General features: G+C 52.4%; 1 protein-coding gene across 3 annotated transcripts in view; it reads left to right on the top strand.

The window, feature by feature from the left end:
- Window positions 1-15868: 15868 nt before the first annotated feature.
- Window positions 15869-16337, top strand: part of TMEM63C (transmembrane protein 63C) — a 34319-nt gene continuing 33850 nt past the window's right edge. For 2 of the 3 annotated variants that reach the window (XM_056347895.1, XM_056347890.1), the window contains exon 1: window positions 16070-16333. The gene's annotated coding sequence lies outside the window, so the exon portion shown is untranslated. Of the gene's footprint in view, window positions 16048-16069; window positions 16334-16337 lie in introns of those variants that run through there. The other variant, XM_056347894.1, reaches the window with a different exon arrangement.

Raw genomic sequence — 16337 nt, 5'->3', positions numbered from 1 at the left:
GGTGGCAATAATAAAAGCAAGCACAAACCAGCCTGTAGGCACTGGATTTGTGGTGACAAACAACTAAGAGACACCTTCAGCAGAACAGGAGGGAAAGCAGCTCAGAGCTGCTCTGGCTCTCACTCCCACCTCCCTCGTTCTCCTGTCACGACTACTGAGAATAAAAATTCTCCAATATTCCCTCAACTCATCAATTTAAAGTAGATGGAGGCTTGCAGCAGACATACGTGACCCAGCCTGATTTTATCTTTAAATAATCAGTGTTTTCTCCATGTTTTAATGGCTTATATCAAAATAATAATAATAAAAAGAAATTACAGACAAACCTTTTCATGTCATTAAAGACTCCTGACTGAAGGAACTGCATGTCATGAAAGACATTAATCCTGCCTGCATAGGGAGCATCATAAGCTGTAGTCAAAGGGGAAGGAGGGAGGGAAGGAAGGAAGGAAGGAAGGGAGGAAGGAAGGAAGGAAGGAAGGAAGGAAGGAAGGAAGGAGGGAAGGAAGGAAGGAAGGAAGGAAGGAAGGAAGGAAGGAAGGAAGGAAGGAAGGAAGGAGGGAAGGAAGGAAGGAAGGAAGGAGGGAAGGAAGGAGGGATGGAAGGAAGGAAGGAAGGAAAGAAGGAAGGAAGGAAGGAAGGAAGGAAGGAAGGAAGGAGGGAAGGAAGGAAGGAAGGAGGGAAGGAAGGAGGGAAGGAAGGAAGGAAGGAAGGAAAGAAGGAAGGCAGGAAGGAAGGAAGCAAGGGAAGGGAAGGAACAGGACAGGGCAGGTCAAGAAAGGGAAGGGAAGGGAAGGGAAGGGAAGGGAAGGGAAGGGAAGGGAAGGGAAGGAAAGGGAAGGGAAGGGAAGGGAAGGGAAGGGAAGGGAAGGGAAGGGAAGGGAAGGGAAGGGAAGGGAAGGGAAGGGAAGGGAAGGGAAGGGAAGGGAAGGGAAGGGAAGGGAAGGGAAGGGAAGGGAAGGGAAAACTGTTTTCCACTGGAATGAAAGAATGGTGAAGCAGATTATCCCCCACACTATCATTAAAATGCTCCTGCGAATTGATGCTTCTGATTTGTCACTGTCAAAATACTGGCTTCATATTTTAGAATATAGTAAAAAAAATTCCTCTTTCAGTGCTGTTGTTCTTATATGGTGAGGTGTTGGCAGGATGAGGGAGAAGTTGTCTGGGGATGAATTTGCCCATGCATGTGCATGTGTTTATAAGAGAGAGATATGGGTAAATAAGGAGATTAGCATGGGGATTAAGTGAATAATGAGAACAGTAGTTAATTGGGAGCAAGCATTAAAAAGTAACAATATTTACTGCAGGAACTTGATTTTCTGGCACTGTAAACTCAACAACATGAGAGAACTTGGATGTGTGGCACTCAGAAACATGATCTCCCTTTTCCTTCTCTGGGGTGATAGCATTTCCCTGGACAGAGTCTGTTTGTGACCCAGGAGATGGAGTCTTTCCCCATCCTGCTTTTCAACCGCAGGTATCATTTCACCCATGTGTCAAGATTTTCCTGTCTTGAATAGGGTAGGGATTATGCTATATGCCTCTCTCTGGAAGACCTTGACAGCTGGGCTTGAGGAGCACCTGTAAGAACAATTTATTGTTGTTATTATCTACTGTGCAGATGTTGTCCCAAAATTAGCACAGCGTACCGCTGCCAGTCCCTCTCTTTCACCCCAGCCTTGATGTTGCTGAGCGTCACCACCACGCTCTCCTCTGCTGACCAGTTGTGTGGAGGGGCTTTCTCTGGTATAGACTCTTTCCCAGTATGTCCCCTTGGCAAGCAGGGTGGGAAACCACTGGTATAATCTATGCAGTTGTCAGCCAGGGGGTGTTTTCATCTTCTAGTTCAATAACCTGGGCTACATTTGATGATGACTGGCAGATGACAGTTTCGGTAGCTTGGTCCCTGAATCTCCTACTTCCTTGTGCTCAGACATTTTAAGCAGAATAAAATACATTTACAGGTGATGTCATGCTCTGATACAGCCTGCTCAACATCTTTCAAGGTCTCACTTTAAATTGCCTCCCAAATTATGTATAATTTCTTGCAACTCAAAATGTACATTGCTTCCGACAGCCCCATTAGTTTATCATTCAGGATACAGTCTGATGGTGATTTTCCCCTGAAATGAGTGAGTTAATCTGTGCTATTTTCTGTGATAGTCTGGAAGAAATGAATGCCCTGTGCTGTAAACCCAGTGCTGCTTGCCTTAAATTATCAGCCTTAAATACAAACCTTATCAAGTCTTTGTGAACTTTATTTTCCCCTATTTCCAGTTAGTTAGCTTTCACAATTTGAACACCCACAATGTCTGGAGAGGTTTCCTGTTTGGTTAGGTAAAGTTGAATGGCCACAAAAAGTACAATGTGAGGGCTGATGTCTTCATTTCAGCAATAAAACAAATTTAGCATGGTTAGCAGCAGAGCTGCATACCTTTATGCCAACCAGCTTCAAATCTGCCTGGGTGGAGACAGGAAAACAGAGGAAAAGGGAGCTCAGGACCCTCTCATTCATCTCTGGGTTATGCTACTGAAGTTGTCAGGATGGACCTGATCTTCCTGGAACAGAAACCTAATGACAAGCTCCTGCTTACAGTGAGAAATGACCTTCAGAGGCCAACTCAGCCATCTTTCCCAGTTCCTCCACATCCTTGCCCCAAGTATACCTATCCCTTGCAGACAAAAGTCTGATCAAGTCTTGAAGATCTGTGATGATGGACATTCTCCACAGCCCCCAGGCAATCCATTCAGTTCATTGTTATCCTTTCAGAGTATTTCCTGATGCCTAGCTTGACACTCCCTTGCAGCAGTCGAAGGCTTAGTCCTTATCCCATGCCCAGTGGATACAGAGGAAGGTGAATACTTTCCTCTCCGGCATTTTATGTACTTGAAAGCTGCTACCATGTCTTGCCTAGATGAAGTCACCTTATTGCCTCAGTCTTTCCTCTTGGGCTGTGTTTTGTAAACCTCCAAAAGGAGGACTGAAGGACCTGGGCTATTGCTTCCATTGTTGGAAGTACCTGAGAGCTGAGGGGCACCCGACACTGGGGCCAGGCAGATTGACAGCGTAGTTTTGGGCAGCCGGGTTTTAATCATTTTGACACAGATTGCCACTTGTGCTGCATCGGTTGTGCTGGGGGTTTCAGTGAGGAGGACGCTTATTAACAACAGGAGAGGGGGTAACTAAGCAGTTGACAGACGGTCATGACTTTAGCACACTGTCAAGTGCGTGCTGCATCTGAATTTATGACTGAAGCTACTGAACCTCTTTCTCAGCTCCCATCTGGCCAATCTTCACCTGCTCCCCCCCACGCTTCCTTCAAGGACAGTGTTGAGAAAGAAAGGGGGTTTATACAGCCATATCTCCTGCCCCAGTGTGCTGAGCTTTCCCCAGGGTGAAACAGTGGCTGTTTTCTCATTACAAACCTCCCAGCGATGATACAGTGTAAAACTGAGCTGGGAGTAATGCTTGGTGTACAAGGTATTTATACAGGGACACGTTATGATCCAGCTAGTGCCATACATGGACAACTAATCCAAATACTTCTAAAGTAAATGAGTAAATAATCTGCCACATAACAACATATCCATGGTTTGTTATATCTTTCTATTGGAGAGACATTTTCAGGTCAATAAGCCATGTGGATGAAGAGGAGAATTGGCATTGAAGGGGAAAAAAATGCACCTAGAACCCCACTCTTCAAAAAGGCTTGTTCTCTATCTCTGTGACAGTGTTCTTTAGCAAATGGATTTCCAGCACTTCAGAAGACAGAGTGAAAAGTTTATTGACAAAGGGTCACTGGCCTCAAAATGAAGAATGAGTTGTTCAGTAGGCTGTAAAAGATATTTTATGTCTATTGAACAAAACCCACCTTTGGAACATCTGAATAGCAACCCACCGCACAGACTGGGCTGTTGCCACTTCTGTCACAAAGTCCAAGACTCGGGTGGCCTCAATAGTATGAGCACTACGGGTAAATTTAGACAAGGAAAAAAACCCTGGTTGCTTTCTAAGACATGTCTTAGAGGTCTTCTAACTCACAGTATTTTTTTTTAAACAGGACTTGATGCCTAGGGTACAAGGAAGGCCATCCTTCAAAACAGTATTTGCATTTCTATGCTCTGCCTGAGTTGATGCTGCTACATGTGACTGCTGCTTGTCTGCAGGCAAGGAGCTGACAGGATGGCTACAGTTCTCTGGTGCTGGCAGTGGCTAACAGGGCAAGTCCTGTGACTGTGGGATGCCAGCTGTTTACAGGTGCTTAATAAGGAATAGAGAGCTCTTGCCACAAAAAAAGAAATAAAATTAGAGCAGTCACTAACATTGCCTCATCCCGCATGAAAGTCCTTATGTGTCTCCCTCTCCTTCTTAGCCTATCTCCCTCCCTCATTCTTGGAGTCATACCAATATCTACACATCTTTTTTTTGGGAGCAGAAGAGAAAGACCGAATGGCCAACACGTTTCCAAGGAGTTGGAAATCATGTTGCTGACGATGCTCTGGGACGTTCTAGCTGGCCCATGCAATGAAGCGCCAGGCCTGTTTGAGAAAAGTGCTCTAAGTCACCGTTTACGGCACACCCTGCTGTGTTAGGAAAGCTGTCTCAAAAATCAACGTTGCACTCATTTGCTGCTTGCTGGTGGTGTCAGGAAACAAACTTTTTTTGCAGCTGTGTAAAGTTCAGTGTGTCAGAGTGTAACAGCAGGAAGGGAAAATGCTGCTGCTAGGTGGGAAGGGACTGTTGCAGGAGGGAAGGCACTTATGGGCCTGAGCTCAGGCCAGGGCTGTTGTCCCTGACTGTGGTGTATCCACTCCTACATCTACTGGCCCTGAAGTTGCCCCTGAGCCCTCGTCCCCATAGTGGTGTGGGAAGCATCCCCCTAAGGGGCCCAAGATCCTTCCCTTTACATGCCTACGGCTGCACCCTTCATCAAACCCTGCCCACAATGCTGGCCCGGCACCAGTATGGCACCAGCACAAGGAATGGCTGAATGCCAGGGGGAAAACCCCCACAGAAAATCTCAGGCAGTTAAGAGAAAAGAAAGAACAAGAGAAGGGGGAAGTACTACAGACATTTCTTCCTGCAAAACACTGAGCATCCTCTGCAGGTGTCTGGGTGCTCTCAGATTCTCATCATCCTCAGCAGGCTTCAGTATCAGACATTATACCCTGACAACAAGCTGCCAGCCTGGGACTTGGTGGGACCCTTCTTCTTGCTTTCAAGATACTTTGGCTAGCAGGAAAAGTGCAAAATAAAACGTTTCTTTTTGTTTCAGCTGACTGATCTGAAGCTCCTGAGCCGTAAAACTCAAGTCAGATGAGCAGTCCTGTCACCCTCAGGTGAATATCACAGCAAGCAAAGATATTGGACCAAGGTTCCTTTTGTTCTGCATCTTTTCCAGGCAGGACACTGCAGGAGCAGAGCTCTTAAGGAATAGAGAGTTAAATGTAATTGGTGTTTATTACAGGGGAGGATTAAAACCCAAACAGGCTTGAATAAGTGAGGGTGGTCACCTGAAGCAATCTGCCATCAGCAGGAGCAGCTACTGCTCCAGAAGTTGGACACTGTCCTCTTTCACAGAGGTGGCATCTTCCTGCCTGCCCCGAGCCACTTGCCCAACCCTCATCCGCCATGCTCGGTGGCTGTTGAGCATCGTGTCAAATTTATATTTGGCACATCAAAGCGCAAGAGCCCTGGTCTTCCTTTCTGCTTGTGAAGTGTCATGCACACCTAGGGAATCCTATAAATAATAAATAACAATAACACATGCACATATTCATAACCAAGTCACTGTTTACGTAGTGAATATTCAGCACCCACCAGATGGTTCTTCTTTCACTGCCTCCAAAATGGAAATGACCAGTTACTAAAGATAAAACATCCCTTCCCTTTTGCTGCTTCCCTAGGGCTCCTACTTGTTGTTCTCTTGCAGAACTGTCGTTCCCTAGAGAAGTAAGCCTTTCAGCCTTGGAAACAGTGAAATCAGATCTGAAATATGAAATGTTTCAGCAGGAACTGCAGATAAATGAACACAGCGTTAAATCAATTCCAGAAAATAGACTTGGATTAATCTTCCTGCCTGCTGCAGCAGCGCTCTGGGAGAAGCGATGTCTCTCCCTGCCATCACATGGCTGCTGCCCCTGCCATCAAGATGCTCTTCCAGTGGGTCTGTAAGAGCAGTTCCTAAATTACTTTGGCTCTGCAAAAATGTGAGCTATCAACTAGTGCGCTAGATGCGCTGTACACAACCACTCCCCCAGCCACACCGTGGGTGGCAATGGTTTTAGCTGACTGGTTTTTTTGGTACCTGGAGGATCAGGTTTTGCCTACTTCATTTCCACCTGCCCCCGTGGGTGGAACAGCACTAACAGCACCAGGAGCAGACACCAGGCCTCCAGCCACTCAGTGCTAAGTCACACACCATCTTGCTTCTTGTCCTTTTCTGTCCCCACATGTCATACACAAGTTGCCCAGCTCCATTAAAGGAGCAAGCTCCATCCCATCCCGCCTCATCCCATCAGGTAGCTTGGTATGAAGGATGCTCAGACTCTGGCAGATTTAGGAAGAGCTAGAGCCCAGGCACTTCACTTCCTGAGCACATGTTCAAGCCCCGGACCTGGTGCAGAAGAAAGGATGCTATCCCTGCCAGCCAGGTGCCTACGTGGAGGGGATTCCCACACTGATCTCTGAGCAGGTCAAGGTGTTTTCTGTGCAGTCCTGAGCTTTCTGTGCAGTCCTGAGATGTCTGCTCAGCCCCATCACCAGCCAGGGTGTCCTCTGGGCAGTTCTTTGTCCCTACTGACAATGAACAGCAACTTTTCCTGGTGCAGATCTGGTTTGCTTTAACAGAAGAACTTCAAAGCCCTGCTCAGGAAGAGGGTGGGAGGCAGAGCCAGGTCCTCCTCTGAGGAGGCTAGAGGCAGCCCCATGTCCACTGGTTTCCAGCTCCCATATGGCCTGGACTCCCAGGGGGAGCAACTCTTCCTTTGTGCTGGGGGGATACAGGTATCCTTACAGATGTTGGGAGCGAACACCAGGCTCCTGAGGCCAATACCCCTTCTGGGCTGGGCAGGGCTGAAGGGTAAACTTTGGTCCAGTAATATCATCTCCCTAAATGAGCCAAAGAAAATTAGTTGAGATGCTACTTTCTATTCTCATCTGAAGGAAAAGAAAGCCATGATTTGATCATGGGTAGCTGTTTGCTAGGTTCCAGGAACCACCTGATATATTTGATATGAAACAAATGAAGCCCTTAGCGCTGCTTTTAGTAAGGCCAAGGCAAGGCTGGTAGCACTGTACCAAGGGCAACCACGCATCAGGCTGCCTGGAGAAAGGGTATGCTCCTGTCAGAGGGCAATTCCCCTTTCCAGGAGCTTCTGGGCATCTCCAAAGCCCGGTGGTGGTCCAGGGCCTACAGATCCAGTGTGGTGTCTGCTGTGGGGATGGCACCTTTGGCCTCACTCTCCCTCCTCCTCACCTGGGCGATTACTGAGGGAGGGAAACACAACATGGGGCTGCAGTGGAGCAGCAGTGGATCTCCACAGCGGAGGATAACGGAGGACCACGGTGTCAAGGGCAAAGAAGGAGGCGAGTTATTCCCCTCTGAAGACTCAGTGAGGAGTTATGGGAGGAAACAGAGAAATGAGGGAAAAATATAAGGGAGAAGCCCCACAGCAGTGAGACGTGGGCTCTCTCCAGACTTCCCTCACTTGCTTCTCACAGATTCCTGTCCGGTGGACTTGGGGTGGCACAGCCAGTGCCCGGCCTCCCAAAACGCCTGCCCGAAGCAAAAGCCCCATGTGCTTGGCTGAGAGCTGGGGAAGGGGGGCAGTGGGCAGGCTGTGCCAGGGGGACAGCGGCCCTGTAGGGGAGCAGGGGCATGAGCCCTCTGGGGGCTCCGAGGGGAGCCTGGGGGGGGGCTCGGGATGGAGGGATGGAGGGCAAGGCTGAAAGGAGCTGGGAAACAGGAGCAGAAGAGATGACGATGTGAGGATGGAGTGGGCTTCAGAGCAAGGGTGGTCGGGGTCGGGAAGAACCGGCGGTGGGGCTGAGGTGATGGCCGGGTTGCGAGGGGCTCCGTGCAGTGGTCACCGGCACCCTCCCAGCCCCGGTCCTCCTCGTCGCCCCCCCCCGCCCCGGGCACCCCACCCCCGCCCCCCGCTCGGTTTCCATCGCTGCCGCCGGCCTCTCTGCGGCGCCTCCTCAGCCGAGGGGGAGCTGCGGAGCCGCCCGTGCCCGGTGAGCCCGGCGGCTCCCGGGGAACGGCCCGCGGCGGGGACTGCGGGTGGGCTGCGTGCGGGGCGGGGAGCGGCCCCCTGCGGCGCCGGGCGCGGCGGGAGTGCCGGGAGCAGCCGCCAGGTGGCGCTGAGAGCCCGCCGGGAGGGGCGGGGGGGGGGGGAGAAGGAGGAGGGAGGGAGGGAGAGGAGGAAGAGGAGGAGGGAGGGAAGAGAGGGAGAGGAGGAGGGAGGGAGAAGAAGAGGAGGAGGGAGGGAGAGGAAGAGGAGGAGGGAGGGAGAGGAAGAGGAGGAGGGAGGGAGAGGAAGAGGAGGAGGGAGGGAGAGGAGGAAGAGGAGGAGGGAGGGAGGGAGAGGAGGAAGAGGAGGGAGGGAGGGAGAGGAAGAGGAGGAGGGAGGGAGAAGAAGAGGAGGATGGAGGGAGAGGAGGAAGAGGAGGAGGGAGAGAGGGAGAGGAGGAAGAGGAGGGAGGGAGAGGAAGAGGAGGATGGAGGGAGAAGAAGAGGAGGAGGGAGGGAAGGAGAGGAGGAAGAGGAGGAGGGAGGGAAGAGAGGGAGAGGAGGAGGGAGGGAGAAGAGGAGGAGGGAGGGAGGGAGAGGAGGAGGAGGAAGGGAAGAGAGGAAGGCACAGACACAGGCAAGCAGGGTCTTCTTCAGAGAAGCACGACCTCTTCGTATGCTCTCCCTTAGCAGAGAGGTGTCCAAAGCCAGTGGAGCAATGGCCAAGGCAAAGGGAGCCGCAATCCACCCTCCCTGCCAGGGTGGGATCAAGTCACGACCCCAAAGCCTCCATCATCTCACCCATGGAGAAGGAGTGGCAAATGAAGGAGCTGCACAGGGAGGGAATCAGTGCAGACCACCTGCTTTGACCACCACGACTGACTTTTCCTATGGTACCTGCTTGCACATCCACAGCAGACAGCCTGGAGGTTCAGCTGGCTCCAGCCTGCCCATTAAATATGCCCCTGGAGGTCTCTTATCAAAATGCCATCTTGTCAGAAGCTAACACAAACGGGGCAGGGCATTAGGAACCAAGCAGTGGGGAATGAACCAGCTGAGCAAGAGGTTTAGGTCGGTGGGCATGAGCCAGGCCCGTACCCCATGTACTACGTGGTGCTGTGGTGCTGTGTTGTCAGCCCGCTGTGTTCCAGAGCTGATGGAGCTTGCTCGGCCCCCAGCCCCGTGCTCACCTCAGCAAGCCGCTGGGATGCTGCCCTGGCTGGGATGGCTGGGAGGCACTGGCCGGTGAGGAGCATGGAGCGTATGTCCTGTGGCAGCTCTTCTGAGCCCAACTCTCCATCCCCCATGGCACAAAAAAGGCAATGGGGTGGGGGGGTCAGATGGGGTGGGGTGAAGAGAGGTTTCAAGGGAGTCTGAAGATACAGAAGGAGTAGGAGAGTGGGAGCCCTGCAGTAAGATGGGGGCAGTGCCAGGGTGCAGAGGTGCTGCAGGGGGGGGGCTGGGGGGCTGGGGGGCACACGTGGCCAGCTCATCCCTTCCCTGGGTCACCCAGACGTGGGGTTGCCACTATCATGGTTCAGGAGTCAAGCAGCTCAAGGACATTTGTGGATGTGGGATGGGAGCCGACCATTACAACCTAAGGGAGACTTCTGCCCTGCCTCCCTCTCCAGCTCTGCTGGGGAGCCCCCAGCCCTGCAGCTGTGATCTCCCTTGGGAGAGCAGCGCTTTCTCCCCTGGCAGGATCCATCTGCGCAGCCGCATCCCCCACCCACAGCTCCCCAAATTGCCACTGAGGAGGACTGCAGTCCTCACTGCAGGAGGGTAAAAGCTGCATCAGATGGGAATCTTATCCACTGTGGTGATTCATGCTCTGTTGCAACACAACTAAACCTGTTCCAGGAGTTCTCCAAGCTTTTGCCTGGGAGCCCCAGTGCTTTCTCCTTGTTTGTTACACCACGTGTTATGTTGGTCACCAGCAGAGAGCAAAGGAGCTGCTGCATCTGCCTTGTCTCAGTGTGCTAGAGCTCTCTCTGGGGCTCTCGGAAGTCTGCTGAAGTGGTGGCAGAGCTGCCAGTTGCTGAGCTATGGCAGAAGGTGCCTAAAGGAGCAAAAGCAGGGCTTCGGTGACCACCAGTGTTTCAGGGCTCTGCTTTTGTCACGGGGTGGCATTATTAGCCATTATAGCGTGTCAGTCACTCACATTTCCCTTGTAGTTTCAGTTCAGCTGAGCATTCCTAGCTCCTCCCTGGTGTAACTCCAGCCTGATAAAACCCCATATTGCCTCTACCTGAGTGCTGGCTTCATTTCAGTGCATGTGGAAAGGAAGGGAGGGAGAAAGGAGATGCAAGAATCATGATGAATGAAGTTGAAGATGAAAAATTATGCACGCAGCAAAACCCTAGGTAAAGCCAGCACCGTGAACAGGGAAATTAATAAATAATTATTTGTTGATGACTAGGCTTAAATGTTGACTGTGATCCAGGCTAAGAAGTAGGTGAAAGTAGCAGGTGAGTGGGCCAAAAGAGCAATGAGGAGATGCTGAGCTCTTCATACAACATGTGGCTTACCTGGGGAACGCCTTGCTGCAAGGTGTTGCGGATGCCCACATTTTATATGGCTTCTGAATCTCTGTCAAGAATGATGTATTTGGCAATGCAGGAAGCCTGGTGCTGGTGAGTGGGAGAGGACGCTGCAGGAGCAGCCCTCCCACTCTGTTCTTAGGTTCTTTTCAAGGTGTTTGCTACTGGCTGCTTCCAGAACAGAATGCTAGTCTACACAAAATCCCTTTTCTGACAGAGGATAACCCTTCCTTTTTCCTTCCTTTTGGTCTTTTTTTCATTCTGATGATGTTCTGTACATGGAGGAAAGGTGAACGAGCTAGTTACTAACTATTTTCTTGAATATTTTGTATATGAGATGGCCTACTTAGAGTTAATGACTTTCATAAAGGACTGTGCCACCGTGCATTAGCTAGCTGCGCTGCTGGCAACAGTTTTAGCTGGGGAGCACATCAGTGCATTGAGCGTTTGCTCCCAGCAAGGCCGGACATGTGGGCAGAGGCACAGCCTGCACGCAGAGCCCTGTGTTTGGCCAGAATGGTAACATGGTTCATTACATGATGTGCATCTTCCTCACTGACTTTCCCGGCTCAGCCTGTCAGTTTACATCCTTCCTGCATAATCCACTGACATTCTCATTAAAACTACCATCACTTTTCCCCGGTATCTCTGCAATCGATCTTTCATTGCTCGCAGCAGCATCACAAATGCCGTTTCCTGCTTCAGAAGGTCCAGTGCTCAGCCTGGATCTTCTTCTTGTCTGCCAGGAATTACCAGTTGCACCTCCTTATACAGAGGGGTCATTTCCCTGAGATTTGCAGGAAAGATTTAACTCTGATCCATGACCTCCACTTCAAGCTCCATATAACCACATCTTTATTTTGTTTCTCTCTCACATACATGTGCATTAAGAGAGGGAATGGACCTGCATTCCTACCTGTGTGCATCTCCAGACCACAAGGAAGCAACTCAGCATGCCCTGGGCTTTCAGAGCAGACACAGGGCCAGGTCAGAGCACCTGTCGGAGGTGGGCAGTGGGCCCAACCTCTGGGGAAGTGCAGACTATCTGTCTGCAGACTAATGCAAGGATGTTTCATGCACAAAAGCTGGCTTGGTGTTATTGAGTGCCAGCCTGCAGGTCTAGAAGGAGATCTCCAATGGGTCCTTCTTCAAGGGTGTGAGCAAAGTGCTCTGTGTTGCAAAAGACAGGATCTGGGGAGGGAAAAGCGGAGGAACATTTAGTTAGTGGCAGAAGGCAGCGGTGAAAAGAGGAAAGCCCCAAGCAAGAAGCTGCACCAGTTGCTTGCAGTGATGCAGGAGCGGGTGGGAGCACCCACAGAGGCACAGCTAGCGGCAGTAGTGGGATGGCCGGGAGGGCTGGGGGTGCTAATTGTTGAGAGAAGCAGCTGGGTTTAAGATGCATTGGTGGCTTGAACAACTTGAGTTGCCTGAGCTGAGGGCCCAGCCACGGTGCCTTTTGGAGCAGAGCTGGTGGTGGCTGGGAAGCAGTGGGGACACCTTGCTTCCCCAGGCCAGCCAAAAACCTGAGATGTGGAGCCACGGAGAAATCCCATGCCTGTGAGCCACACTGCCCCACCTGAGTGGTAATTGGGAAGAGCCAATTAGCATTTTTTTAATGTAACTGATTAGTGCCTGGTCACGGAGCCTGAGTGATGGGTGATGTTTGAAGCAGATTTGAAATTACAAGCATGCAGACACCAAACCACAAGGGAGCCAGTATGGGGGAGAGACGATTTCCCAGCTTAGCAGCTGTGGCCCCGGTTTCTCTGCTGTTCCCAATGGCAATCTGCCTTCAAAGAGCCCTGCAAAGGTCCAGGGTGAGGACTTGAAAATTAAGAAATTAACTTTTTTTTTAATTAACAGAACTGAGGTGGCTGGTGTGATGGTGGCTCGGCCTCTGCTGTAGTTCTTCCCACCTCTCCTTTTGCAAAGCATGAGTCCCACGGCGTCCAGTGGGAAGGGAGAAGCATATTGCTTGGGGGTGCCCGGCAGACCCCCGTGAAGGGTGCAGAGCCGGGGGTCAGCTGGGGGCCAGTGGCTGGGCTGTGGCTGGCATTGCCAACTGGTGCCTGCAGCTCGCCTGTGCTCTGGGGACCCAGCAATGGTGCGGACTGAAAGAAGCTGCTGCCTACAGGAGCCTGTTTCCTTAGTTACGGCAGGCAGGAGGTATTTTGGGAAGGAGGCAGGCAGCGCTGGGAAAGGCAGGCAGGTCTCCGGAGAGGGCGGCTAACGCTGCCCTGGGGAGCAGGGTCTCTGGGTGGGCAAGGCAGGGTGCTTCACCAGCACTCTCCTTATGCTGTGACTAAACTGCCCGGATTTCATTTTCTGGGTGTCTGCTCAGTGCCCTGGGGTCCAGCTGGAAGAAATGCCGAGCACCCAGGGCCAGGGCTGAAGTCAGCGCAGTTGCAGTGCTGTGCCGGCCAGCCACAGGGGAAAGCGCCCAGCATTGCTGGGCGAGCAAGCTTCAACCTCAGGTTTGAGCTTCCATCCCTACCCTGGGGATAATCCCCCACTTGTCCCAGGGATGAGAAGAAATTCATTCCTGCCATAATGTAATGATGAGGAAAAAAAACCTCCAAGGAAACAAGTAATCCTGTCCTGGAAGCAGGGTGCAGGTAAGAAACCTGGGGCTGCATCCAGGGCTGTGCTGTGCCAGCACCGGTCATTTTGTGCCTTTGCCCATTCCCAGCTCCACTTCCCAGGTGCAGTGTCCAGGCCTGCCCACACCACACGACCCTGTGAAGCTCCACACTGGCTCCCACCCCTGCGCTGGGCAGGTGAGGGCTCTCTTCAATGCCTGCCTGCAGGCAAGCCCTGGCCGAGGGCTCACAGGCTGTGCTCGCTGCACCCCAACTGGACCACCCATCCTGGTGAGGAGCAGCCAGCGAGGGGACATCCCAGCAGTGCCGTGCCGTGCCAGGCTGGGGGGCCACCCAGGGGCACAGACACAGCCTGGTTGGCCTCAGGAACACGGAGTGGAGACTAAAGGGTATTTTAATTCCTGCACCCTTGAAGTCTGCCCCTGGCCTGAGCAAACTGCACTTTTCCAGGGATATGCACCGACTCCACAGGGGTATTCAAAGGCACATCCCCGGCTAAAGGCCACACCTTTGCCAGCGTTTGGCTCCGAAGCTTGGAGACAGTGGATCTGCCCAGGGAGAAGCCATCAATCTTTTTTCTTAAACGTGGGCAAAATAGTCTTTTTCTCAGATGCGATGCTCAGGAACAGTTGTACCATCTTGCCTGATATGTGTCTAGACAAACTCAGCCTGAGTCCCTGAGCCTGCCTAGAGAAATTCAGCTTAAACATTAAAGCCGTAAGCAACAGAAAAGAGGAATTACAATGGGGAGCATCACACAGACAGCAGGACTCAGTGCTGCAGCTCCAGCTGTGAAGCAGCTCCCTGTGCCTCATCCTCCCGTGGCCCCTGGCTGTGGCTCCACGTCTCTCCCACGCTGCTGCAGGGTTATAAGCAGTGCAGGAAGGAGGTAACGGGCTCCTCCGCAGAGCTGGAGGCTGAGCCACATGCTGCTTGTGCTTCCAAGGCATGTGGAAGGACTTAAAAAAAGGGGATGCCTCAGCCTTTGTGAGACAGTACCTGTAACCTGGGCCAAAGTCACAGCCACCGAGGCCCAATACATAATAGAAAATGAAGGAGTTTTTCTCCTTGTTTCGATTCCTCTGTTCCCCTCTTGGTTTATAATTCTATTCTATTCCATTCCAGCTAGGCACAATATGGGCCAGAGTCAGGAAGAAACAAGTATCTGCAGGGAATGGCTTATGCACAGGGTAGGTTTGCCCAGCTTTGTGTGACCCTGATGTCTTGGTGGGCTAAGGGAGGGGGGGGATGCGGGTGTTCGCTCCTTTGGGGCTGGGCAGTTCACCAGCAACAAGGTTGCCAGCTCTCCTCAGAAGCCAAGATTTCCCAGCAGCATTTGCCAGTTTAAGTGACGAAGCGTATTGGTTTCCAGTTCAGTAGGTCAGAGAAGCCACAGCTTATGAAAAACACATACTTCTCTGCACTTGCAGAGAAGTAGGGTATTGAATACTGGGGACTCGGTGGCAGATGAGTCACAAGGTATTTTAGAAAAGCCCCACAGATCCACTTCTCCCACAAACCCCTGTTGCTCAGTGTTTGCAGAGCACATGTACTAAGCCAGCACAGTGCTCTCTGCTCTCCCCTGAGGCAGTGTCACCTGCTGCAAGACAGCAGTCAAGGCCTCCAAGCCTCAGTGATGCTGTAGGACTGACATGGGCTTGTCTGGGGTGAGTGTGCACACTGCGTGACTTCTCCACATCTTACATATTGCTGGGGCTGAAGGAGGTGGTGGTGGTGGAAGAAATTTGGAAATCTTTTTTTGTTCAGCTGTTCCCTAAAGTTTTAGGCATGTGTTGTTTGGGCTACAGTAGCTCCTCGAAGTCACCAGTCAGGGATAAAAGTCTCATTTATTGTAAATTTTTATCAAAAGGCATTGCATTGTAGCCCGCCTGTGCTCTGCACCCTGCTTCAACTGAGCAGAAATCAGTGAGTGCTACCTCAAAAAGGAAAAAAAAGGAAAGATGCCATGGGGGACACCTGGTTTTTCCCCCTAGTTCCTCATTGTGAGCTGTGCCAGCCAGTTTCCATTTGCAGTGTGAAGGAGGGTTCTTGGCTGGCAGCTCATTACGTGTTTTGCTCCCCTGGTGCTTCTCCTGGTGACTTCCACAAGCATCCTTGTCAGCCTGGAAGGTCCTTCAAACGGCAGGGGCTTAGCCACGGGGTTGTGCTTCTTCAGCCTGAAAATGAGCCCAAACGAGCCTCAGGTGGTGCTGCATAGCAACACTGTTTACTTAGCAAAGCCACAGATGTGGGACCCCAGCCCCCCTATGTGAGACAGTAGCAATGAAGCACTTGGGATGTCAGGGGGACTTCCCTGTGGACACATCCTGGCGGCTGTTCCCCGCGGGGCCACTTGCAGGTGTGTCCCTGATCATCAGCTGGCAACACCTGTGGATGGGTGAGACCCGGGCCTCACCCCTGGGTGCGCTGCTGGCGGCCGCCTGCATCCTCACGGGTTAGGGAGATGGGCAGCGGGGGGTGTGTGTGTACTTAAGGAGAACCAGGTTCTCAGAGCCCCTTTGCACCGCGGGGGCTCAGGCCCCATCCCCCGCGTGTCCCCCCCTCCCGCAGGAAGGCACTGCTGTTCTGCGCAACGAGGACCCCGTGGAAGTTTCTCATCGACCCCCGCGATGCCGCATCAACGGGAGAGGTTTTGCCAACGCTCCTGAGGTCTCAGGCGCCCCCACCCCCGCGCCGTGCTGGGGGGCTGCCCCCCGCCTGTCCCCGCCGCGCTGGCCGGCCGCCCCGGGCCCGCTCCCCCCCGCGGCACACGCCCGGCGGCCGCCCCGCGGAGCCCGAGCGCTGCGGCAGCGGCAGCGCGGGGAGGCTGCGGCGGGCAGCGCCTCAGACCCAGAAATAGCCTGAGCCGCGCAGACCCGCGCCCCGCCGCGCCGCCGGCAGCTCCCGCCCGCTCCCCGCACCGGCAGCTGGGGCCGCCGCCTCGCCGCCCCCCACGGTAG

The sequence above is a fragment of the Falco biarmicus genome, chromosome 7 (assembly GCF_023638135.1).
Source record: "Falco biarmicus isolate bFalBia1 chromosome 7, bFalBia1.pri, whole genome shotgun sequence".
Classification (NCBI taxonomy): Eukaryota; Metazoa; Chordata; class Aves; order Falconiformes; family Falconidae; genus Falco; species Falco biarmicus.
This window is presented reverse-complemented; position numbering and strand designations above follow the sequence as displayed.